The sequence below is a fragment of the Heptranchias perlo genome, chromosome 25 (genome assembly GCF_035084215.1).
Source record: "Heptranchias perlo isolate sHepPer1 chromosome 25, sHepPer1.hap1, whole genome shotgun sequence".
Lineage (NCBI taxonomy): Eukaryota > Metazoa > Chordata > Chondrichthyes > Hexanchiformes > Hexanchidae > Heptranchias > Heptranchias perlo.
In genome coordinates, this window is record NC_090349.1 from 13,926,087 (window position 1) to 13,951,071 (window position 24,985).

At 40.6% G+C, this 24,985-nt stretch overlaps 1 long non-coding RNA gene across 1 annotated transcript; it reads left to right on the forward strand.

Moving 5' to 3' along the window:
* The first annotated feature begins 845 nt into the window (after positions 1-845).
* LOC137342047 (uncharacterized) lies at positions 846-24,394 on the forward strand. The gene is made up of 3 exons (XR_010967187.1): positions 846-1,160; positions 22,416-22,509; positions 24,121-24,394. It is a non-coding gene; the product is annotated as an uncharacterized lncRNA (long non-coding RNA).
* The last annotated feature ends 591 nt before the right edge of the window (positions 24,395-24,985 follow it).

Here is a 24,985-nt window from a genome sequence, read left to right on the forward strand (position 1 = left end):
GATAGCGAGAACAATCAGGCAGTGACGCCTACCCTCACCTCCCCACTGATTCTCCTCAATTTCGGTTCCCCCACCTCAGCTGGGACCACTAGCCACCCCTTCCCCGCTCACCACATGCAAATGCCAAAAGGGATGCTGGGCCCGGGTTCCGAACCTATTTTTCTTTGTCCGACCCTGTCCCTGCTGACCCCAGGACTACCAGGTGAAGCCAGGCAGTAGTCCCCTGATGGAAGGCGGCGGCCTCCTCTCCCTCCATTTCACCCCAGCGCTTACCTGCTGAAGGCCTCGGTCTCCAGTGGGACAGTTGTTCCAGTCTTCAGGGCTTTTCCGCCCCTTTAACATGGCTCTTGCCTCTTTTGGTGCTGAGGTTTCCTGCTGAGGCAAACCACTGGCATTTGCCTCAGGGTCACTGGCAGCCTTCCGTTTGCTGGTGGGAAGCCTGCCGTGAACAGCAAATGACCCCCAATCCAGGAAACTAGGTCGGGGGCACGGCGAGATTAGGATGGCGGGTGGAATTCCGCTATGACCCTGTAGGAGTGGGAAAAGGAAAATTCAGCCTTCACACTCAGGATTCTTTGGAACAGAGGTAACAAAGAGATGAAAGACAGGTTTGCATTTGTATTGTACCTTATCATATCTCATTGAGATGTCTCAAAGTGCTTCACATACAATGAATTACTTTGAAGTGCAGTGACTGCAATGTAGGTAAATGCAGCAGTTATGTTGCAGTCAGCAGAATGCCGCAAACAGATACGAGGTCATTGATGTGTTAATCAGTTTTTGGTGGTAATGATTGAGGGAGGAATTTTCTGCAAAAACACTGGTCAAACTCCCTGCTCTTCAAGTAGTACCATGGGATCCTTAACATCACCCTGAACCACTATCTTTAGCCTGTCATCCAAAAGATGCACCTCCAACAATAACAACATAAGAAATACCACTCTCAGGGGTGCTTTGGATCTAATGAATTACTTTGGAAGTGTACTCACTGTTCTTACGTGGACAAACACGACCCCCACAAACAGGAAATAAGATGAATGACCAACTTATTCATTTTTGGTGATGCTGGTTGATTGAGGAATTTTGGCCTGGACCCCAGGAAGAACTCCCTGCTCTTCTCTGAACAGTACCAGATCTTTTACATGCCCCTGAACAGACAGGTAAGGCTTTGCTTTAACTGCTCATCTCCAGCAACACAGCACTCCCTCTGTACTGAAGTGTCGGTGTAAACTACGTGCACATCCTGGAGTGGGGCTTGAACTGCGAGGCGAGCTGACACTAATATAAACGCTGCCTAATATTAAATGATAATGGATGGTTTCTTTCATTCTCAATCCCTTGGCTGAATGTTGAAGTGAAAATGTGCCTGGTTTCATCTAAATTATAATTATTGGACTGTGTTTCTGAGACTTCCATCAATAGTAGATTCTTGTGTCGTGTGGATGAGTTATAATAACGGTTCGCATCTTATTACAGTCTGTGAGTTTGAAATGTAATTGTAACTTTGATACTGTATTATACTTTTGTAGATTTTATGTCACTCCGAGTTGTAAATGCTAACCCTCACTGCCAACTACCGGTGAAGCGTGCTCGTCCTGCTGTCAGGAAAATAGGCACAGTCCTCCTTTCTTTCCAAAAAGGTTCACTGTGTCTCCACTTTGCTTTGTGCGTTTGGGAAAGAACGCATTCCTTAGCAAATTCTTCCTGATCAAAGTCATTCAGAGACAAGTTGTTGAAACCAGCCACCTGGGCAGATGTATTGGGCTCAGGTTTAGCCTCCAAGGTGGCTGTAGATCACTGGCACAGAAGGACAGGGAGAAGCAAAATCAGACACCATTTCATCATCCTCCACTGGAATATTCCTCACAGTAAACAAGAAAAGCAACATTTAAAAAGCATTAGATCGGGCTGCTTGGCAACTACATTTGAAACATTTTCTAAATGTGCATATTTCATAGTTCTGATTTTTCAGTATGGTTTCAGTGAGGCCGTACCATCTTATACATTCAAAACTTTCAATTTATCATGCATCCTGCTAAGGAAAAATGCTGAATTGTTCCTAAATCAGAAATTGCAAACAGATATGAGGTCAATGATGTGTTAATCTGTTTTTGGTGGTAATGATTGAGGGAGGAATTTTCAGCAAAAACACTGGTAGAATTCCCTGCTCTTCAAATAGTACCATAGGATCCTTAACATCACCCTGAACCACTATCTTGATTTAGCCTGTCATCCAAAAGATGCACCTCCAACAATAACAACATAAGAAATACCACTCTCAGGATACCTCAAATCGCTTTGGATGGAATGAATTATTTTGGAAGTGTACTCATTGTTCTTATGTGGACAAACACGTAAGTGGTCTTGCATTTATACAACACTTTTCATGTTTTCAGGACTCCAAAAATGTTTCACAGCCAATTAATTACTTTGTGAAGTATAGTCACTTTTTTTTGTAAGCAAACAGCATCCAACTTGCACACAAGATCCCACAAACAGCAATGAGATAATGACCAGTTAATCTATTTTGATTGAGGGATGAATATTGATCAGGACATCGGGAAAACTTCCTTGCTTTTCTTCAAAAAAGTGCCATGGGATCATTTACATCCACCTGAGGGGGCAGATGGGGCCTCTGTTTAATTTCTCATCTGAAACTACGCCACTTCCAACGATGCAACACTCCCTCAGTACTGCACTGAACTGTCACCTAGATTACAAGCTCAAGCCCTGCTCAACCTTTCACCACAGCCTTTACCCTGAGACGCAAGAGTGTTACCATCGAGTCAAACTGACACTCTCCTAGACTGCACTGAATTGTGTTTTAGGACCTTGTTAATATATATTGAAGCGACACTATTTTAACATGGAATGGCCACAGATTTCAAGGCATGTTTATGTTATAGGAATGCAGCTGATTGCCTGATGCCTCAGTTATACACAGTGAGCTGCCAGTTTTGGTCACCGTTGGAGTGAAGTAAAACTGACCATTCACACACAAGAATGCAAAAGTCAAGGACAAAAATGGACATTCAGCCCAATGAAGCTCATTCCTCTGGTACCCTACCTCTCCCATTGAAGCTCATTCCTCTGGTATCCTACCTAAGAACATAAGAAATAGGAGCAGGAGAAGGCCATAAGGCCCTTTGATCCTGCACCACCATTCAATCAGATCATGGCTGATCTTCATCCTCAACTCCACTTTCCCGATCCCCATATCCCTTGTTTCCTCTAAAGTCCAAAAATTTATCTATCTCAGCCTTGAAAACACTCAATGACTCAGCATTCACAGCCCTCTAGGGTAGAGAATTCCAAAGATTCACAACCCTCAGTGAAGGAATTCCTCCTCAGCTCAGTCTTAAATGGCCGACCCCTTATCCTGCGACTATGCCTTCTAGTTCTACCTCTCCCATTCAAGCTCATCCCTCCATAATCCTAACAACAGCATCCAACTGTATTTTGAATAACTCCAAGTCACTAGTCCAAATCAGCACTCCTATGTGTTATAGAAGTGCCAGTGTGTGTGCAATGCCTTGCAGGTTTCAAAGGTACTTTGGTATTTTTGTAATATAGTCGGATTGGAGAATTGCCTTGGTTTATTTCATAAAAGACTTGGGGACTGATTCTGGTCTTATGCACCAGTTAACAGGGGTGATATAACATGGAAAAAGGGATGGAAACCCCAATGTCGAATCTTTTCCCCTTTAACGTATGACATGCATTTTTGGGGTCGGGGGTGGGCTGTGGAAGCGCTCAGCCAAAAGAGGCTGAGGGTTCATTATCGTAATCAAATGGTACAAGAGTGATGTAAGAATGCCTCACATGTCTTATAACTGGGTGTTCAGTTACGAGAGGTTGAGTTGGATATGGAAGTAAGTTTAATGGCCAGTTAGAAAACTCATTCACTAGTTTTTAGGCTGTTTCTGCCCCGTTTTTCTTTTTTCTGCTGTTACTTCAGCTGTCTTTGTGCCAGTTGTTTTCATTATTGTGACATCTCCTTTAATTGTCCCCCTCTCTTTTAATTTCATTTACATGGAAGTTTCCACTCCCACCATTTCTATGCTCCCCACATCTGCCAAATTGGATCTGTGAATAATTACACAAACAGGCTGACCCACGAAACTTGAGTGCTATTAGCACATTACCATTCTGGTGAGATTACATCAAGTCTACAGCACAGAAACAGGGCATTCAGCCAAACTGGTCTATGCCGGCGTTTATGCGCCACACGAGACTCCTCCCTCCCTACTTTATCTAACCCTATCACAGCATACCCTTCTGTTTTTTTTCTCCCTCGTGTGCTTATCTAGCTTCCCCATAAATGCATCTACGATTGGCACAGTTCTTAACTATTTAGACTCGATTTACACCTGTAGAAAAAATAGGCCCCTTTAGGTTTTAATATTTCTTAATGGGAGTTTATAGCTTTCCAGCATTGTAGCCACTTTAAATTATTTACTGCAGGTGGAAAGAGATTATTGTCTTTGTTTCTTTTTACTGGGGAAAGCTGGAGAAATCCACATCCCTGGCTCATGTGCAGAAGCCACTTGAAAGGTGGATAAGTCACCTCTGTCTGGGTGGACTGCCTAACAAGTGGTAGATGCTGGGCTCACCAGGTGTTGGAAACATTTAATGTCAACAGACAGAAAACCCCGACTGCACCTGCAATTTTCCAATAACCCATCATCTGCTGCACACCATGTCCTGCCGCTGACATGGGGCTCAGAAAATTCTATCCATTATCTGGCTCCATGGTAAGCACCTAGGTAACCCACAAAGACAAAAAGCTTCGACACTGCTGGACTCGAAGGAGATCTTTTAGATGCTGAGCTGAAGTAGACTAAAATTTTCACTTTTGAAAGATATGGTTACTTGGAGTGGAGGCAAGAGGAGGGTTGTTTGCAGTAGCTGAAACTATAGAACTAAAGTTAAAATGAATGATAGATGACTGAGTTTACTTCAAAGCAATGTTCCGTACTAGATACAAGGCTGAGGATGTCTGAATGACAGGGAATTTAGTAAAACATATCAAATTATAAACAATTGCGACATGCAGATTTTTCTTACCTTTTATTAAAATAGTGCAAAAAAATAAAACTATGGAATAAATGTATTAATACAGCCACTGTATTTCAGTAGATTGCACTGTTACTTAATACTAGTATAGATGGCTCAGTAAGACAATGAGCAACTCAACAACAAAAACAACTTACATTTATATAGTGCCTTCAATGTAGTAAAACGTCCCAAGGTGCTTTATAGGAGCATTATCAAACAAAATTTGACACCGAGCCACATAAGGAGATATTAGGACAGGTGACCGAAAGCTTGGTCAAAGAGGTAAGTTTTAAGGAGCATCTTAAAGGAGAAGAGAAAGGTAGAGAGACGGAGAGGTTTAGGGAGGGAATTCCAGAGCTGAGGCCTAGGCAGCTGAAGGCACGGCCGCCATTGGTGGAGCAATTAAAATCAGGGATGCGCAAGAGGCCAGAATTGGAGGAGAGCAGAGATCTCAGAGGCTGGAGGAGATTACAGAAATAGCGAGGGATGAGGCCATGGAGGGATTTGAAAACAAGGATGAGAATTTTAAAATCGAGACATTCCTGGACTGGGAGCCAATGTAGGTCAGTGACCACAGGGGTGATGGGAGAACAGGACTTGGTGCGAGTCGGGATACGGGCAGCAGAGTTTTGGATGAGCTCAAGTTTATTGAGGGTGGAAGATGGGAGGCCGGCCAGGAGAGCATTGGAATAGTCGAGTCTAGAAATAACAAAGGCATGGATGAGGGTTTCAGCAGCAGATGAGCTGAGGCGGGGCGGTGGCGGCGATGTTACGGAGGTGGAAGTAGGCGGTCTTGGTGATGCAGCGGATATGTGGTCGGAAGCTCATCACAGGGTCAATTAGAACGCAAAGGTTGCGAATGGTCTGGTTCGACCTCAGACAGTGGCCAGGGAGAGGGATGGAGTTTGCGGCGAGGGCCAAAGACAATGGCTTCGGTCTTCCCAATATTTAGTTGGAGGAAATTTTTGCTCATCCAGCTGGTCAAGCAGTGTGACAAATGAAAGGCAGTGGAGGTGTCAAGAGAGGTAGTGATGAGGTAAAGCTGGGTGTCGTCATCTTACATGTAGAATCTGACGTGTTTTCGAATGATGTCGCCGAGGGGCAGCATGTCGATGAGAAATAGGAGGGGGCCAACTCAAACCATAATTCTAGGTTATATAAACTAGCAAGATGGGAGAAGGATCTGGTAGCAATAACAAAACCCTAAAGAAACAGGAAATGAGTGTATAGGTCAGACCAGGGTAAGGAATAAAGAATACAAACGGTCAAGGAACAAAGAGTTATAAAACAGAAGTATAAAAGGACTGTTAAAAATAAATCAAAAGGAACTATTAAAGGCGAATTATAGCAATGTCCAAAATAAAATGGGAGAATTGGAGGCAATAATCCATAGCAAATAACCAGATGTAGCAGGAATAACTGAAACATGGCTACATAAAGAACAGGACTGGCAACTAAATATTGCAGGTTATAACATAATCAGAGAGGATAGGGAAGGAAGAAGGGGTGGAATAGTTGTACTTATTAGAGATAACATGATGGCAGTAGACAGAACGGACATAACTAACTGAAGGATCGAAACAGAATCCATATGGTTTGAAATAAAAGATAAGGGACCGATCACGCCAATAGGGGTATCCTATAGACCACCTTATAGTGGAATGGAGGTGGAGGAAAAAATATGTAAGCAAATATGTGAAATGAGTAAAGGACAAATAATAATAATCATAGGAGATTTTAACTATGCCCAAATAAACTGGCAAGAAGAGATAGGTAAAGGGGTACAGGGAATGGAGTTTTTACAATGTGTGCAGGACTCCTCTCTTATCCAGTATATAAAAAGCCCAACTAGAGGAAGCACTGCTGGATCTAGTAATGGGAAATGTACCAGAACAGATAAGAGAAGTAAGCTCGTGGAACATCTAGGCAATACTCCTGCTCTTAATTCGTATGTTCATAGTGATCACAACATAATAAGGTTTAAGATAAAGATTGAGAAGGACATAAGTAAGGCAAAGACCAAAGTAATAAATTGGAAAAAAGCTGATTTTAAGGGGATGAGAATGGAATTAGGGAAAATAAACTGGAAAAATTTACTGACGAACAAAGAAATAGAACAGCAGTGGGAAACATTTAAAATGGTGATCAATAGAGTCCAGGAGAAAAATGTCCCATTAAAAAGCAAGAACGAACTAGCCGTAATGACACACCATGGATGAATAAAGAAATAAGGGCAAAATTGAAACTAAAGAAAAAGGCATACACTATGTACATAGACAACAAAAGGGAATACGAAAAGGTTATGAAAAAAGTCATAAAAAAAAAGAATCCTACAACACCAGGTTATAGTCCAACAATTTTATTTGAAAATCACAAGCTTTCGGAGATTATCTCCTTCGTCAGGTGAGTGTAGGATTCCTTGAACGTTTTGCATTTATAGTCAGCGAACAATACCTGGTGATTACAGATAATCTTTCCAACTGCCCGTTGTCAAGGCAATCAAAGTGTTCAGACAGAGAGGTGTTACCTACAGGACCACCGAATATACAAACGGCCAGAACACAAGACAGACAGAGAGAGAGAGGGAGAAACATCCGAAAGGAAGAGAAAGACAGAGAATGACCCGTTGAATTAAAAACAGATAACTTTTATTCGCTGGTGGGGTTACGTGTAGCGTGACACGAACCCAAGATCCCGGTTGAGGCCGTCCTTATGGGTGCGGAACTTGGCTATCAATTTCTGCTCGACGATTTTGCGTTGTCGTGTGTTTCGAAGGCTGCCTTGGAGAACGCTTACCCGAAGATCGGTGGCTGAATGTCCACTTTGATTGCCTTGACAACGGGCAGTTGGAAAGATTATCTGTAATCACCAGGTATTGTTCGCTGACTATAAATGCGAAATGTTCAAGGAATCCCACACTCACCTGACGAAGGAGATAATCTCTGAAAGCTTGTGATTTTCAAATAAAATTGTTGGACTATAACCTGGTGTTGTAAGATTCTTTACATTTGTCAACCCCAGTCCATCACCGGCATCTCCACATCATAAAAAAAATAGGAAGGCAAAGAGAAACTATGAAATTAAATTATCAAGGAATATAAAAAGAAATAGTAAAGTATTCTACAGACACATAAATAACAAAAGAAAAATCAGAATGGGGTAAGGCCACTAAGGGATGCACAAGATAAACTCACAGGTAATGACAGCAAAATGGCAGAAATATTAAATAATTACTTTGTCTCAGTATTTACCAGGGAGACTAACATGGTGGACATGACATTAGAAGAAGAGATCAAAAAAGATAAAGACATTTAAGATAGAACAGAGGGAAATAATTGATAAACTAATCAAACTTAGAGAAAACCCCTGGTCCAGATGGATTGCATCCACACATATTAAAAGGTGTTAGGGAAGAGATTGCAGAGGCGCTATTACATATATATAAAAACTCATTAGTAAAGTGAATAGTGCCAGAGGACTGGTGGACAGCTAATGTGATTCCTATATTTAAAAACAGAGATAGAACAAGTCCAGGGAACTATAGACCAATTAACTTAATGTCGGTGGTAGGAAAGATAATGGAATCCTGACACAAAGATGTAATAGAAAAACATCTAGAAACTGAAAATATAATAAAGAATAGTCAGCATGGATTTGAAATTTCATGCTTGACCAACCTTATTGAATTTTTTGAAGTAGTAACAGAAAGGGTGGACAAGGGTAATGCAGTAGATGTAATATATTTGGATTTTGAAATGGCCTTTGATAAGGTACCGCATAGTAGACTTACGACTAAGGTCAGGGGATAGGTAGCAGAATGGATAGCAAGCTGTCTACAAAACAGAAAAGAGAGTAGGGGTTCACGGTAGTTACTCAGTCTGGCAAAAGATCGGAAGTGATGTTCCACAAGGATTGGTGCTGGGACCTCTGTTGTTCATCATTTACATAAACGATTCGGACTTGGGAATTGGAAGTACAATTTCAAAGTTTGTGGGTGGCACCAAATTGGGGTGTATAGTGAAGGAGGACTGCGACAAAATACAGGAAGACATTAATAAACCGCTGAATGGGTGTGTAATTGGCAAATGAATTTCAATATAGATAAGTGTGAGGTGTTGCATTTTGGTAGGAAGAATAAGGAGGACACATACTGCTTGGATAATAAGAGTCTAAATGGGATAGAGGAACAGAGGGATCTAGGGGTACAGATACACAAATTACTAAAAGTAGCAACGCAGGTTAATAAGCCCATAAAAAAGCAAACCAAGCACTGGGGTTCATTTCTAGAGGGATAGAATTGAAAAGCAGGGAAGTTATGTTAAACCTGTATAGAACCTTGGTTAGACCACACTTGAAGTAATGTGAACAGTTTTGGTCTCCATATTATAAAAAGGATATAGAGGCACTGGAGAAGGTGCAAAAAAGATTTACTAGGATGATACCAGAACTGAGAGGTTATACCTATCAGGAAAGATTGAGCAGGCTAAGGCTCTTTTCTCTGGAAAAGAGAAGACTGAGGGGTGACCTGTTCGAGGTCTTTAAGATTATGAAGGGGTTTGATAGGTTAGACATAGAGAAGATGTTTCCATTTACAGGAGAGACCAGAACTAGGGACTGTAAATATAAGATAGTCACTAATAAATCCAATAGGGAATTCAGGAGAAATGTCTTTGCCCAGAGAATGGTTAGAATGTGGAACTTGCTACCAGAAGGAGTAGTTGAGGTAACTAGCACAGATGCATTTAAGGGGAGCTAGATAAACACATGAGGGAGAAAGGAATAGAAGAATGTGTTGATGGGGTTAGATGAAGCAGTGTGGGAGGAGGCTCGTATGGAGCATAAACACCGGCATAGATCAGTTGGGCCAAATAGCCTGTACTGTGCTATACATTCTATGTAAGCATGGGTCAATTGTAATCAGCCAGATTTGCTGTTCCAGTGATTCCGCCTGCAAAATTTGCATGTATGGATGTCTTGTTGGTCATGTCGATGGGGCTTGTGATGTCCCCCATGGTTCAATAGCCTACTGACACATGCAATTCAAGTTCACGAGATGAAACAGAACTGTATCTTAGCATCACTGTCTTCAAGAAAGTAGGGCAGAGAATTGAGAATTAATTGTCAAGGACATGTGGCTGGGGAATTAAGCTGTGCCAGAGCTGATTGGAAGGAGCAGAGTTGGAAACCTTTAATGTGATAATTTGGGAATAACCTGGTCCTCACTGCTGTGCCCATGCAAAAAAGCTGATTATTGTTGTCTGAATCTCTGGATGAGATTTTTAATGCAATGTCACCCAGCCATCATTTCCTCTAATGTTTAGATAGCAGTGTTATTTCCAATGATAGACCCGTTGGCTGTGGATGTGTTTTTATTATTTATCTGAAGGTGTATCGTGGCTTCTCCATTTAGTTGCGGTATGATGTTCTCCTCACTGAAGAATTACATTTGTATCATTGCAAGATTAGAGGGATTCAATCTGTATAGGATTACTGCTTTCTGTAGATTATAGTTATGTAATGATACCGGGGTTTAGAGGGTTAAATTATGGAGACAGGTTACATAAAGTTGACTTGTATTCCCTTGTGTTTAGAAGCTGGAGGGGTGATCTGATCAAGATATTTAAAATGTTAAAAGGATTTGATGGGGTAAATACAGAGAAACTATTTCCTCTAGTGGGGGAATCAAGAACAAGAGGACATAATCTTAAGGACTACGCCATTCAGGAAGCACTTTTATTTCACAAAGAGCAGTAAAAATTTGGAACTTTCTCCCCCTAAAGGCTATGAAGTTTTCAGGACTGAGATGGATAGATTTTTGTTAGATAAGAGTATCAAGGGATATGGAACAAAGGTGGGTAAATGGAGTTGAGGTTCTGATCAGCCATAATCTAACTGAATGCCGGAACAATCCCGAGGTGCTGAATGGCCTATTCCTGTTCCTAATGTTCCTGTGTAATGCATCTCCTTCCATAATAAAAACAGCTCTTATTCATTCCATGGTTTGCAAACCACAGACAAGTACATTGTACCCTTCCCTTCCTGTTGGAAGCAGTATTCATGGAAGCTATGACATTTTTTTAAAAACAGACTTTTCTTTTATCACCATCAATACTGGAAAAGAATGTGCCGCAAGTCCTTTTTTGCATTAAAACTATGTAGGTCATTACAGGCACATCTCTATAGATAAGTAAACTCCCTGACCTGCCCTTTCTACAGTTGCGTTGCATACGGATGCTCCAAGACCTCTTAATTCTTAAAGCTCCACTCTCTGCCAAGACACAGCCTCTGATAATATCAGATTATTTTTCTAACGGTGAACGCTTAGTGAAGTTTGAACAGTACCTTCCTGCATCAAAAATAATTCTCTACACAGCTGTTCCCATAGATCAGCTGAGCTACAAGGTCCATAGCAGGATATTGGTTAAATCAAATAGGAAACTCCAAGAATTGTGAACAAACTCTTTCTTTTCCCCCCTCGAAGGAAACTAATAAAGGAAGGATTCAGGTGAAAAATAAGGGGCTGCATGATAAAAATGATAAAAATGAAGCCAGCAGTCTGGTTTCAACAAAGTGACCACAGTTTTCTGCTACTGGCCTTTATGCTTCTGTATCAGGATCTAGTTAGTACAGTCTGGAAGAGAGGAAATCAGCACCTGAGTGCTTGGCTCAGGGAGGTAAGTGTCTTCACAGTGAAAGACCATAGTCAAAGTTCATAAGCATTAAAGAAAGAATTTGCATTTATATAACACCTTTCACATCCTCAGGATATCCCAAAGTGTTTTACAGCCAATTAATTTGAAGTATACTCACTAATATGTAAACAAATGCAGCAGCCAATTTCGTCCAGCAAGGTCCCACAAACAGCACTGAGATGAATGACCAGTTAATTTTTTGGTGGTGTTGATTAAATGATAAATGTTGGCTGGAACATCAGGAGAACTCCCCTGCTCTTCTTCATATAGTACCATGGGATGTTGAAGGGTTGTTTCAGGTATATAAATACAGGAGATGTCATGTATATACATTATCAAAAGGTGTTCAATAAGGTGATCACTCCGATTCGACAGACGGATAACTATGCAAATGCCAAGAGAAATATTTCCAGAAGCAACTTTTCAAAAAATCAAATGGGCCAACTTCTAGCTACAAAGCCATCTGTCACCCATTTAACATAATTGACCATTCACAGGATCAAGTCAGCAGATTAACAGGTTGTAGTTAAAAATCAGCATACAAACGCATTCCTGACTCTCAGCCAACAGTTCACCTCTGTTCCTGGTGCTCTTACGTATTTGGTCAAATTTGGATCATAAGCGGAATTTAAAGTGCTAATTTCCTATACAAATATCTTGAAATATATGATTAAAATTGTGACTGAAGCTCTCTATTGATCACAGTCATGACATTCGCATTTGAAAGTAAGTGACCTGCTGCTAGACACTGGTTCACCATTCTCTTTCAAACAATAACCTCATCCGTATTTTATTTAAAAATACACCAGTTTTTTTGTTTAAGTTACATTGGCTCAGTGGGAAAATAACCACCAGTGTGAAATTCAGTCATGTTTGATCCCTGGTCTACAATAAGTTAACTAATATGCAGAATCTCAGCCCAGTAAGTCGTTATGTATTTAAATGGGACAAAAATAGTACAGAATATCCTACACTTGAGTGCCGAAATAAAATATTCGCTGACATTATTCCAGTGCTTGGGTTCAGATCTGTCCTGTTAAGAGCTAGAATTAATATTTCCTCAATTACTTTGACTTTTTAGGAAAAGCAATCAAATCTGTACAGCTGTCACCACAAATTTGGAAGCAAACTCAACATTAAAAATATTCTGCTTTATATAACATTTTGACTATACTATTCTTATATCATTAGACCATAAAATGCAGAGGAATAATAACAAATGAATAGTAACATTTGGTAGAAATATATGTTTTATTAAAGGTTCAATCAGTGAATTAGAACGAGGGTAAAATGGCCAGTCACTCCGTCAATCAACACGTGACACCGATTAAACCAGGTTGGCAATTTGCTCCACAAGGGTGCTACTTAGATGCAATTATCTGAGAGTCTGTGCCAGGTGCAGATGCAGTAAGATGGAGTGGAATCAAGTAGGGCATTTTTAACGGCAGTCACAGTGCTGAGAGATTGAGGTCAGCCAGCAGGAGCCCTAGTTGTTCTCCTGCCTCAGGCTCGTTCTGCCATTTTGCTCTCAATCTTGTTTCTTCCTCCACTTTGTCTCTTTTGATTCCGTGTTTCCCAGCTCAATGTTGATCCTTTCCTTTTTTTTTTGTTCCCTCTTCTCTTCTGTTACTCATTTCTCTCTCGTCTTCTCAGTCTTTCACTTGACATTGACTCACCCTCCTTTTCCCCTTTCCCAGTAAAAGTCCTGCCAAGAATGCTGTCTTAACGTTTTAACTATAATAAAATCATCGAGATTGATCCGAGAAAATACTCAAGAATCTTTCCTACTATTTTAAAATTGGACACAAAACACTGTTCCAGAGCTCACCATTTCTTGGCCACTTCCATTTGTGATCCAGGATTTCTGTTAATTCTAGGATTCCAGTAGATCTGGGAATTCTGCACTTAAAGCATGAAAAGAACTGGAGAAATAGAATGAGAAACAAGTGACATCTGAAATAAAATTGTTTGAATGTTTATTTGGCTGGAAAATACACAATTTGCATCAAAGTAAACAGACTGAATCTGCGAATGTGTGGGTGAAGGAAGAGATAGATTAGCAAGTGAGAGGAACCCTAATCAACAGGACAATCAATGCCACTATCCAGAGATATTATCCTTGTGAGCGAGTCTTTCTCACTTCCCATTCCTCACAAGATACTCTCTTTTCCCTTGTTCTCAGTTGCACTGCATTGCCTCAGAATCTGTCTCAGTTTCTCCTCAGCTCTGTTAATTTTAGTTCCTGGCACTATTCACTTAGTGGATTTGCTGGGGCAAGATAGATACAGATCAGGAAAGCCATTGGGCCCATCTGGAGAACCTACAGTCCCTCCATCAGAGCATCCAACGGTCTCTTAAATGATAGCAAGGCTTTTCTCTCCGCTACCCTACCTGGAAATTCATTTGACATGTTGATCACTGTAATCCAAACCAATTTCCTCTGGTTTTCCGCCTCCAATCCACTGTGCATCCTCCTCCGACCACCATTCTACCATCAGTGGCAGAAGGTTTGGCCGCCAAGTCCCAACACCCCTCTCCATCTTCAAAGGCCTCCAGAAAACCTACCTTTTTGCCTGTGATGTCAGCCTCCTCTCCTAACGTCTCACAACAGGAGCACTATACAATGTAACACAGAATGCATTATTCTGCCACTAAAGTGGAGTTATGTTTAATATGGCCTGTCACTGTAAAGTCACAAAGCCTAATTGCTGTAAGTAGCCAAAATTTGAGGTCAATTGCCATTGGTAAGGGAAGCTGATGACTGGCAGGTGCTTGTACATTCTCAGCTCCAGGTCAGAAGAAAGCAGAATTCCTTTCTTTTTATATATTCTTTTTTAAAAGGGTTTGCTCATATCACTCCATGCTTTTATGGAAACAGCACTTGGGTGTAATACTCACATGCTGCCCAAAAATTCGAGGTTAATGGATCAGCCTCGTCTCATCAATACAATTGATTATGTTTTATAGGCAGAGTCTGGTTAGAACGTACATTAGGATGAAACGCCCTTTATGCGCAGCTCATTACAAAGTTTGATTCAACTTTTCTATTAACTCTTAAATGTAAAATTACATTGGCATCCTTTCCATACACAACACATTACAAGAAGTAGACTATTACATAGAATTACATAGCATCGATAGCACAGAAACAGGCCATTCGGCCCAACTGGTCGATGTCATGTTTATGCTCCACACGAGCCTCCTCCCACCAAACCCTATCAGCATATCTTTCTATTCTTTCTACCCCACATGTGCTTATCTAGCTTCCCCTTAAATGCTATAACCTTTAACAACCCCTTGTGGAAGTTTCTCTTGAATTCCCTATTGTATTTATTAGTGACAATCTTATACTTATGGCACCTAGTTTTGATCTCCCCAACAAGTGGAAACGTCTTTTCTGCATCAACCCTATCAAACCCTTTCATAATCTTAAAGACCTCTATCAGGTCACCCCTCAGCCTTCTCTTTTCTAGAGAAAAGAGCACCAGCCTGTTCAGCCTTTCCTGATAAGTATATCCTCTCAGTTCTGGTATCATCCTTGTGAATCTTTTTTGTACCTGCTCCAGTGCCTCTATATCCTTTTAATAATATGGAGACCAGAACTGAGCACAGTACTCCAAGTGTGGTCTAACCAAGGTTCTATACAAGTTTAATATAACTTCTCTGCTTTTCAATTCTATCCCTCTAGAAATGCACCCCAGTGCTTGGTTTGCTTTTTTTTAATGGCCTCATTAATCTCTGTCACTACTTTTGCTGATTCTGCACCCCGAGATCCCTTTGCACCTCTACCCTTTAGACTCTTATTATCCGAGCAGTATGTGTCTTCCTTATTCTTCCTACCAAAATGCAACACCTCACACTTATCTATATTGAAATTAATTTGCCAATTATATGCCTATTCTGCAGTTTATTAATGTCGTCTTGTATATTGTTGCAGTCCTCCTCATTATTTACTATACCCCCAACTTAGTGTCGTCTGCAAATTTTGAAATTCTACTTCCGATTCCTGAGTCCAAATCGTTTGGGTAAATGGTGAACAACAGTGGTCCCAGAACCGATCCTTTTAGAACATCACTTCCCACCTTTTGCCAGTCTGAGTAGCTACCTTTAACCCCTACTCTCTGTTTTCTGTTCTGTAGCCAACTTGCTATCCATTCCGCTACTTGCACCCTGACTCAACATGCTCTGATCTTAGCCATGAGTCTACTATGCGGTACCTTATCGAAGGCGTTTTGAAAATCCAAATATATTACATTGTAAGAATATGGTTTAAAGCCAAGCATGGCTCACATAAAGCTTCCAGGCATCTAGGCATCTTAAGCAAGAGGGCAGGTGTTAATAGGAGGTGGTGGTGGTGGTGGTGGGGGGGGTGGTCATGTCTTGGTGTGTGTGTGAAAGACAGTTTGTAAGAGACAGAGCATGCTGAAACTTCAGAACAATAAACACCCAAAGGTCAAGTGATGGCCCATTTCTAGATGCTATAACGTCAGAAGGTGGTTTAAACCAAAACAAGAGATGCTAAGAAACCACATCCTGATAATCTGAAAACAGTGACAAGCTGCGTAAAACAGTAGACTTTGCAGAAGCCATGTTCAAGGCTGATGTGGAACAAACTGTTTATGCAGCAGAGATAAGGGATAAGGTAGCCATGCTAACATTGTCATAAAACACCAAGGATGGTTTATACTGAGTTAGCAAAGTGGGATGGTTTACGACCATGAGATAAGACCAGCGGTCCTCATGTACAGAACAACACAGCCGAATAATATAAAGATAGGCCATGCTCCCTCCCAGAAGTTAGAGCTCTCAAGAGGGGACAGTCGGAAGTCCATTGCCACAAGTAGTCCACGAAGGTTAGGTCTGCTCTACCTGGATTCACAGACAGATCAGGTTGTACTGATTGCTTGTCATTAATGTAATCTGTAGACAGTTGTATTATAACTATAATACTGTTGAATGTAATGTTGAAGACAGCTGTAGTGCAACTCTGTTGTAAGTCAATCTATTAAACTTGCTATTTTATAACCACTCAGGCTAGAATCAAGTGGAAGTTATTGCTGAAGGATTAACAACCCATAGTTGTGATAGTGAAGGGAGTGTCTTTGTTACGTCTTCAAAGAATTCAATAAAGGTTGGTCAAGCATGACTTTCCCTTCTGAAATTCGTGCTGACCACTATTATATTTTCGTTTTCTAAACGTTTTTCTATTACATCTATGAGTAAAGATTCCATTATCTTTCCTACCACTGACGTTAAACTAACTGGTCTATAGTTCCCAGGACTTTTTCTATCTCTCTTTTTAAATATAGGAATACATTAGCTGTCTGCCATTCCCCTTTTCTAATTAATTTTTATATATGTGTAATAGTGCCTCTGCTATCTCTTCCCTAACTTCTCTTAATATGCATGGAAGCAATCCATCTGGACCAGGGGATTTATCTTCTCTAAGTTTGATTGGTTTATTAATTATCACCCCGCTTTCTATCTTAAATGGATTTATATCTTTTTTGATCTCTTCTTCTAATGCCAGAATAGCAATCAAAATGGCTGCAGAAAATATTTGAAGAGTTTAGTTATCATTCACCGCATGTCCGGTCAAACACAACATTCAACTGGTGGGAAATTCCTACCTCACTGCTGATCTCCACACATGTTCTCATTTTTTTTGATGGAAAAAGAGAGTAATTTCCTCAATCCCCGTCACACTGCTGGAATCTCACAGGCCTGCTCTCTCGTCCACAACTACCAGCCAAGGAGTTGAATTTCTTACTGTGCAGGTCTGGCCCTAGAGTTGTGAGGAAAATATTTGCAAACCAGTGCTCATTTAGGAAAAATTATGTAATCAGAGACAGGAGGAAAAAAAATAACTTCTCTGAATTTGGTAAATTTCTATGTACTTGGATAATACGAGTGTCACCCGATTTGGAGTCAGGTACCCTATTTTATTTCACAAAGAGTCCCTCTGCAAACACGCCACCATTTCTTGGTGCTCTTCTTCCACCTCCGCCCCCCCCCCCAGCTCCCTGCAAAGATTTAATTTCAGTTTGGCAGTAGTTGGCTAGAGGCACAGCAACAAATGTGAGTGTGTATCTTTGAGAAATGAAGTGCGCCTGAGCAGCCTGGAGTATAGGGGAGAGGGGTAATTGCCCAGTTCCTGGTGATCTCGGAGAGGACACACGTGTGTGCTGTGGTTGGCCATGGCTGTATCTTCCTCCACCAAGTTCTAAAGTTGGATTCGAGAGAGTAAACCTGGCTGTCCCTACAGTTCAGGTGATTAAAGCAGAGTCGTGAAGCCAAACAGACAAGAATGTGCTGACTTAACCAATGTCACTGGGGCAGCAGTGCAAGGGTTGGGGGTTATGGGGAAATCAGCCAGTGTTCCTACTCAATGGCTACGTCCAACTCTGGTCGGACGTATTCCTGGAGGTTGCATCACAAGACCTCCAACAGCCCTGCATAGTCAAACACCCATTTTTCCCATTTCCAATATTTCTCTAACAAACAAAATTTTCCAAGAGTGTGAAAAAATGTTATTTTTTTAATTTCCCCTATGATTTTCCTCCTGGATTGCTCGCAGCAGTGCCCAGGAGATTAATCTTCAATTCCTGGAGACTCCAGGGCAATCCTGGAGGTTGGCAACCCTAGTCTAGGCTCACACATGATGAACTATTAGTTGGATGAGGTACTGGAAGGCAATGGGTAGCTGCAGAACTGTACTTCAGCAAGAAGCTACATTTGGCAGAAAAAGGGGAGGAATAAGATCAAAACTTTTTGAAAATCATGAAATTTATATTCTTGCTCAACTGCTAATTAAATAACTACAATTGAGACTTTTCTGCACTGAAATACATCTGTATGCAACTGCATTATAAGCCATTAACTTTTATTTAAAAATGGCATGTAACCAAAGTCCTCCAGTGGGAGACAGGGAACGCTGGGAGGAGACGAATGACTTTCTAGTGTTGACATCTCATTACTCTTTGATTAGCTGCTGTTGATAAACAACTTAGCAACACGTCAAGACAGACATTAGCCAAGCAAACAACTTGTTGCTTCATTACCTTCTGATTAGCTCTTCTCTCGGAAACGCAGCGAGAGGACACCTGAAGATGTGAACACGCGGTACAGAAAACCCTTTAACAAATGTTTTTTAAAAACTTAAAGTGCCAGATAATGTAAGAAATTAATGGCAATTTACAATCACTGAAGAAAAGCATGGCAAAGCTGGAGAATGTGATGGAATTAAACAATAGATGATGCTACCAGTGCATGTTTTGTACAATTACAGCAATTTTATTCGCCCTTTCACACCAATGAGCGTGAAAATTCTCACCGTTAATTAACTGTAAATGTTATACCGCCTAATGAATAGCCAGTGGAAAGCCTCCAGTTGCTGTGCTTGTGCAGTTATGCTGCCATTAAAATGCAGAGTACAAAAAATAATCAATACCAAAACGTACCCATTAATAAAAACAAATAAAAGCGAGTCAAGGCCTATACACTTGGATGAGGTATCGGAGACCAGCTGATGCCTGTGGAACTGGACCCCAAAGAGTTAATACATTCAGGAGAGAGGGAAAAATGGGTGAGAAGAAAAGATTAAAAATGTACTGTAAATGCAGCTTTTATTGTCTTAGAACATAAGAAATAGGAGCTGGAGTAGGCCATACAGCCCCTCGAGCCTGCTCCGCCATTCACTCAGATCATGGCTAATCTTCGACCTCAACTCCACTTTCCCACCCGATCCCCATATCCCTTGATTCCCCTAGAGACCAAAAATCTATCCATCTCAGCCTTGAATATATTCAATGACTCAGCATCCACAGCCAACTGGCCTGTTTCTGTGCTGTACATTCTATGTAATTCTATGTAGGCATTCAAAGCTACATAAAAGTGTCTGTGCACGTTTAGATTATCTGCTAAACTGAATAGCCATTTGGGGGAAAGGGGAGCTGGGGAAGAAGAGGTGCTTATAATCAGCACCCTAATTCTGTGAAATCAGATTCAAATTAGATTATTTATTATGCACACATACACACAGGGAAATGGTGTATGCTGTCAATCAACATCCAATAGGGAATTCAGAAGGAACTTCTTTACCCAGAGAGTGGTCAGAATGTGGAACGCGCAACATGGAGTAGTTGAGGCAAATAGCAAAGATGCATTTAAGGGGAAGCTAGATAAACACGAGGGAGAAAGGAATAGAAGGTAATGCTGATAGGGTTAGATGAAGAGGGGTGGGAGGAGGCTCGTGTGGAGCATAAGCACCGGATTGTACCAGTTGAGCCGACTGGCCTGTTTCTGTGATGTACATTCTATATAATAAAAAATAAAAGTGCTTATTGTAACTAGCGACCCAAGTTTTACTAATTCAACAGGGATTTTGAGAAATCCTTACTGCTCTACTTGATTCTTGTTTATCCTGTTGGGTACAGTTCACTGGAATCAAGAATTACAGCCTAGTTAGGGTTAAAACGTACAGAAAAATTTATAAGCATGTGTGAACCAGAAGTGAATACATTTAGGAAATCTAACAGGAATTTAAAACACATTGTTGGCTTCAGAAGTTTCTTGCTTTCGCTCCTCACTATAATTGCTTCTCATTTTCCCTCCTCACCTACACCTCCAGCCCTTAGATGTTTTACAATTGCACGCATTTCAACTTGAGTAATTATTAGTCGTGAATTGTAGTTTGTCTGTGAATAATAATGATACATTAATAGTGCGACCTGGGATACTTTGAGCTAATGGAAAAAATCTTTTTGTTCCTATGCTGCAATTACTTCTATAGATCTGATACGCCTTATTTTCCACACAACAACATAAGTAAATACAACTCAAAGGCGATCACCTGATTTTGAAGGTCCAGTGCTAATCATAATTCAGAATTCCAGTGACCTGTAATTCATTCAGATATCAGGCATCATTATTCATTTAGCACGCAGAAAACATTATGAAGATTCAATATTACCAGTAATTTTAATGTGTTGCAGTCAACCTTCTGTCGTGATGTTCACAGGGAGTGAAGACCAATTGTAGCCTTCAAGTGAAGTGGGGTATAATTTGACCCAGGCGCATAGATGTAATTCATTCCCCATTTTAAAGCCATATATTTTGTCCTCAACTTTATATAGTACGTCAATTTTATATTATTTATAGTTAAAGAGTAAAAGTTACAGCAATTTGGGAAGCAGAGCTGGCTGGAGTATAGGACTTTCCCTGCAGTACAGGTTGAGGCACTACAGCACCATCACTAGCAAGAGTGTGTAATTACAGTGAGAAGTTTACATAAGCAGTTCCATTATAGATATAAGAATTGGATGCATAACACAAGATTTTTACTGATATATAAAATTTAGGCTTGTATGGAACAAATTACACGGTTACCGTGATGTAGGAATGACCCGTAATTTGTGTAACTCTAGCTTTTTCCTGGCCATCAATTTTTTTTTATATAGGTAAAATGACAGGCTATACATTTTTATGCCATTTCATTGGTAGAATTTTGCTTTAAATATCTGATTTTTCAAATACGTCCAGCAAATAACATTCGAGAGCAATCCAGTTCCAAAACCATTTGGCCAGTAATATGTGATGTTGCCCTTAGAATTCCCATGTAATCAGCATGGACAATCAATCAGAGGCAATTGCTGCAAGAAGTACCTTTTCTAGTCTTCAATCATTTGGTTGAGGGAACTTGGCTTTCAGGCATTCATGAGGGGTTTGATGTAATGTAACAACTGTTCTATTGGAGTTAAATCCAGAGACTGGCTGGTGAGTTCACACAGGGACCCACTACTTAGTTAGGTGAGCCCACCTCACACACTAGCATTTCTTATGCCTTTATTCTGGATTATTATATGGATAGGATGATGTGCTTCTCATCCGACTATCAACAGCAATAAGGCATTTTTACCTTCAGTGGCATGTGTTTTTTCTCATGAAATGTTCTTCTCACTGTGATACCAATGGTGTCCACTGGAGCACTTTTCTGCAGCTGCATGGTCGTTGACACAATGTTTACTCTTACTGACAACACACCATTTGATCGGTGATAACCAGAAGTCTTTTTGGGTATCCAGACTTACAGAAACTGTGCTCACAAGAGGCGTATTCCACTGTTAAGAGTTTTGAATCACCAGATTAAAGCTGGTGGCAGTTACATAGACCATAGCTAACCAAGTGTATCAGTGCAGAGTCTATTTCTTGGCTTTGTGTGGTAATCCTGAAATAGGATTCACTGAGTGGACCCCACTATCTCTCTGGCAGGCATCCTAAAATATCCTGCCTCTGAAAAGTTTGTAAAAAGGTCACAACAAACTGCACATCTGAAATATTGACAAGTTCACATCCTACCATCCAAACAGGCCAATAGAGTACTTGAATTATATTATATAAAAAGAGACAATGCAGCAATTACTTGAGGTTCATTAAGGCCAAGATCTGTCCATTAGTATGTGGGAGGCCGCAAGTGCCAGTTGGTATTCCACTGCTCTATGTCACGGCACATTACTGCTCCCATTCGCTGCATCAGTCTATGGGTTACATATTTTCTGAAACTGAAAAGGTTTGAACACCCTGTCAGCTTGATTTTAATATTTATTAATAGTGACTGCTATACCATTAAGCAGTATGTTCTGAAATAATATTTTTTTTAATTACCAGTTTGGAAAATGGATGACCTGACAAGACATTTTTCAAAGAACAATGTAGGGAAGAGGTCAAAAAAAGTGAAATACCCGAAAAAAGTACGGCCATAGTAAGTGATACGTTAACGGTCGGATAGGGAACCTCAGGCCAATGCTTGTCGAAAAGCAATGGAGCCACACAGAAAACAAGCTCTTAGTTTCTATCCCGGGCTTGGTCGGAGTTAACTCATCTCCGCTCTGGGAGCAGTTGGGATGCTACAGTTGACCAAGCGTCTCTGGACTATGGAAGGAAAACAACCAGTCAGGCTTCCTGCTCTCAATCCCCATCTAGTGTCTCCTTGCTGGAACGTGCATACAAGGTATGTGCGTGCATGCGCGCACTGGTTAAAGCCAGGATCAGGTTCAGCTGTGATGTCCTTTATTGCCAAATGGCCTGTCAGCACTCACTACCTGAGCTCACACAAAGAATGGCCAAATGGGGAGGTACCTGAGGCCTGCTGTATTACAACACGAGCCAGAAGCTTCCCTAAAGAAAACAGGAGGTGTGAAATCAATAGTAGTCATTAATAGATGAAAGTATTTTTAAAGAAAATATTTCAATCATATGAAGGGTTAAACCCAAAATGTTGGGTCATTTTTTCTTTATACAGATGTTGGCTCACATGTTGATAGCTGTTAATTTTAATTATCTAGAATTTATTTTAAAATCTCAGTATATTACTCATTTGTTCTGTTCTTTTATGCTGAGAATTAGTAATTTATAATCCCGCTTTTAAAAAAAGTCAATGAAGAATCGGCCAGCTTATCAGAATGTTAGATTACTGAAGTTTAGGTGCAGTTTTTCTAATTTTTTGATTGAAATGTAACCTCCACCTATAAATATATTGCTTATCATGCATGCAGAAGGTAGAATGGGGAGGATGGAGAAAATCACATGGGGAGCTGCTGCATTAAGAAATTTCTCCCCTCCCCCATTTCAGTTTTTAAGCATAATAAAGCCAGCACCAACATCTGGAAACACAGAAACTTTCAAAAATCAACAGAATGGAAGCTCCAAGCCACACCAGCTCAGAAAGAAAGCAAGGGGGTATGTCATGCTGTGACCGATGTGTGATAAAACGGGCAAAACCTTAAAGAAACCTCCCGTCAAGGGCTCTGCTGTCCATTGGTCTAGAAGAAAACTACGATAGTGCTTGATTCTGAAAAGTGTCTGTGATATCAGGTGAGGAAAGGATAGGTCTTGAAGCTCTGAGTCAAATATATGCCACACATTTGAGTAGAGGGCTGCCAAACACTGACGGGAGCTGACCCAGCCTGAGTTACCCCTTTCAGAAAAAGAGAATGGAAAAGAAAAAAAGACACAGTCTATAACATTAGTTACGCCCCAAGGTATATACTTCACATGATACGTGACATCCTCCGCAGCAGTGTCCGAGAGTCACATAAGGAAGTCTGTGTTTTCTAAGCTCTTGCCATTAGTGAGGGAGTCAGAAACAATGGTTCAAATTGCTTCAGGAATTTCTGATTTTGAAGGGTTACACTCAAAGCAGTAAACTCTCTCTCAGATAGTGAATAACCTGCTGTGCACCTTCAGCAGTTTCCAATTTATTTTAAAAACTGTTCTATTGATGAGCTAATTGCACAGACAAGGTGCTGTTTTGAGAATGTTTAAACTTAGTTATTTACTGATATTAATGCTTCATAAGTTTGTTCCTTTACAGAATCTGTCTAAGGGAATTAAAACCTTTCCCACAACAAATCTGGGCCTGGACTTGGGGATGCTGGGATTTTGGACGGCTCTGTATTTCTCCTCCTATTCCACCGATGGGGATGAAGCCCGACTCCACATGTTGCTCTTGCAGCTTTTGTCATTTCTCCTCCCCATGTTACTATTTATCCATTTTATTTGACCAAGTTTTTAGTCACCCTTCCTAATATTCCCTTCTTTGGCTCGATGTAAAATTTTGTCTGATTACGTTTCTGTGAAGCGCCTTGGGATGTTTTTCAACATTAAAGGTTCCATATAAATTTTATTGTTGTAGTACAAATTATTGTTACAGCATCACATGACTAAAAAGAGGCATTATACCTTTGTTTGGGGTGGGCGGGGAGGAGACATGCTGCTAGAGGTTTACACAAAATTAAATTGTAATTGCAGGTAGTTGTCTTTAATACTCATAAGTACAAACTTTCATAAGTGTGAGTGTGCAGTAACCTCTTTTCATAGTCTTCTGGGTTGCAGTGGTCTTTCATAATCTGCAGAAAAGTAATTGACAAAAAAAATGTTTCTGCAGTGATTCAGTTTTTTAATCTAATGAAATTCCGTGGTATTGAACACGTCAACAGTAACCTTTGCCCTTTTTATAATGATACACGTTTTTCAGCACAGACAGGTTAACAGGGTGAATGTGTTTACATCAACACTTATCCTAGCTGATTTAGATCCAGCTGTTTCCCCACCGCCAGCACACCCAATCCGCAAATCAACCCCATTCTAACAAAATCCTTTTCTGCAGATATTGGCAATAAACACAAGGAACTGCTTTTATTAATAAGTAACCTTACAGTAACCGTAAAATAAACCAC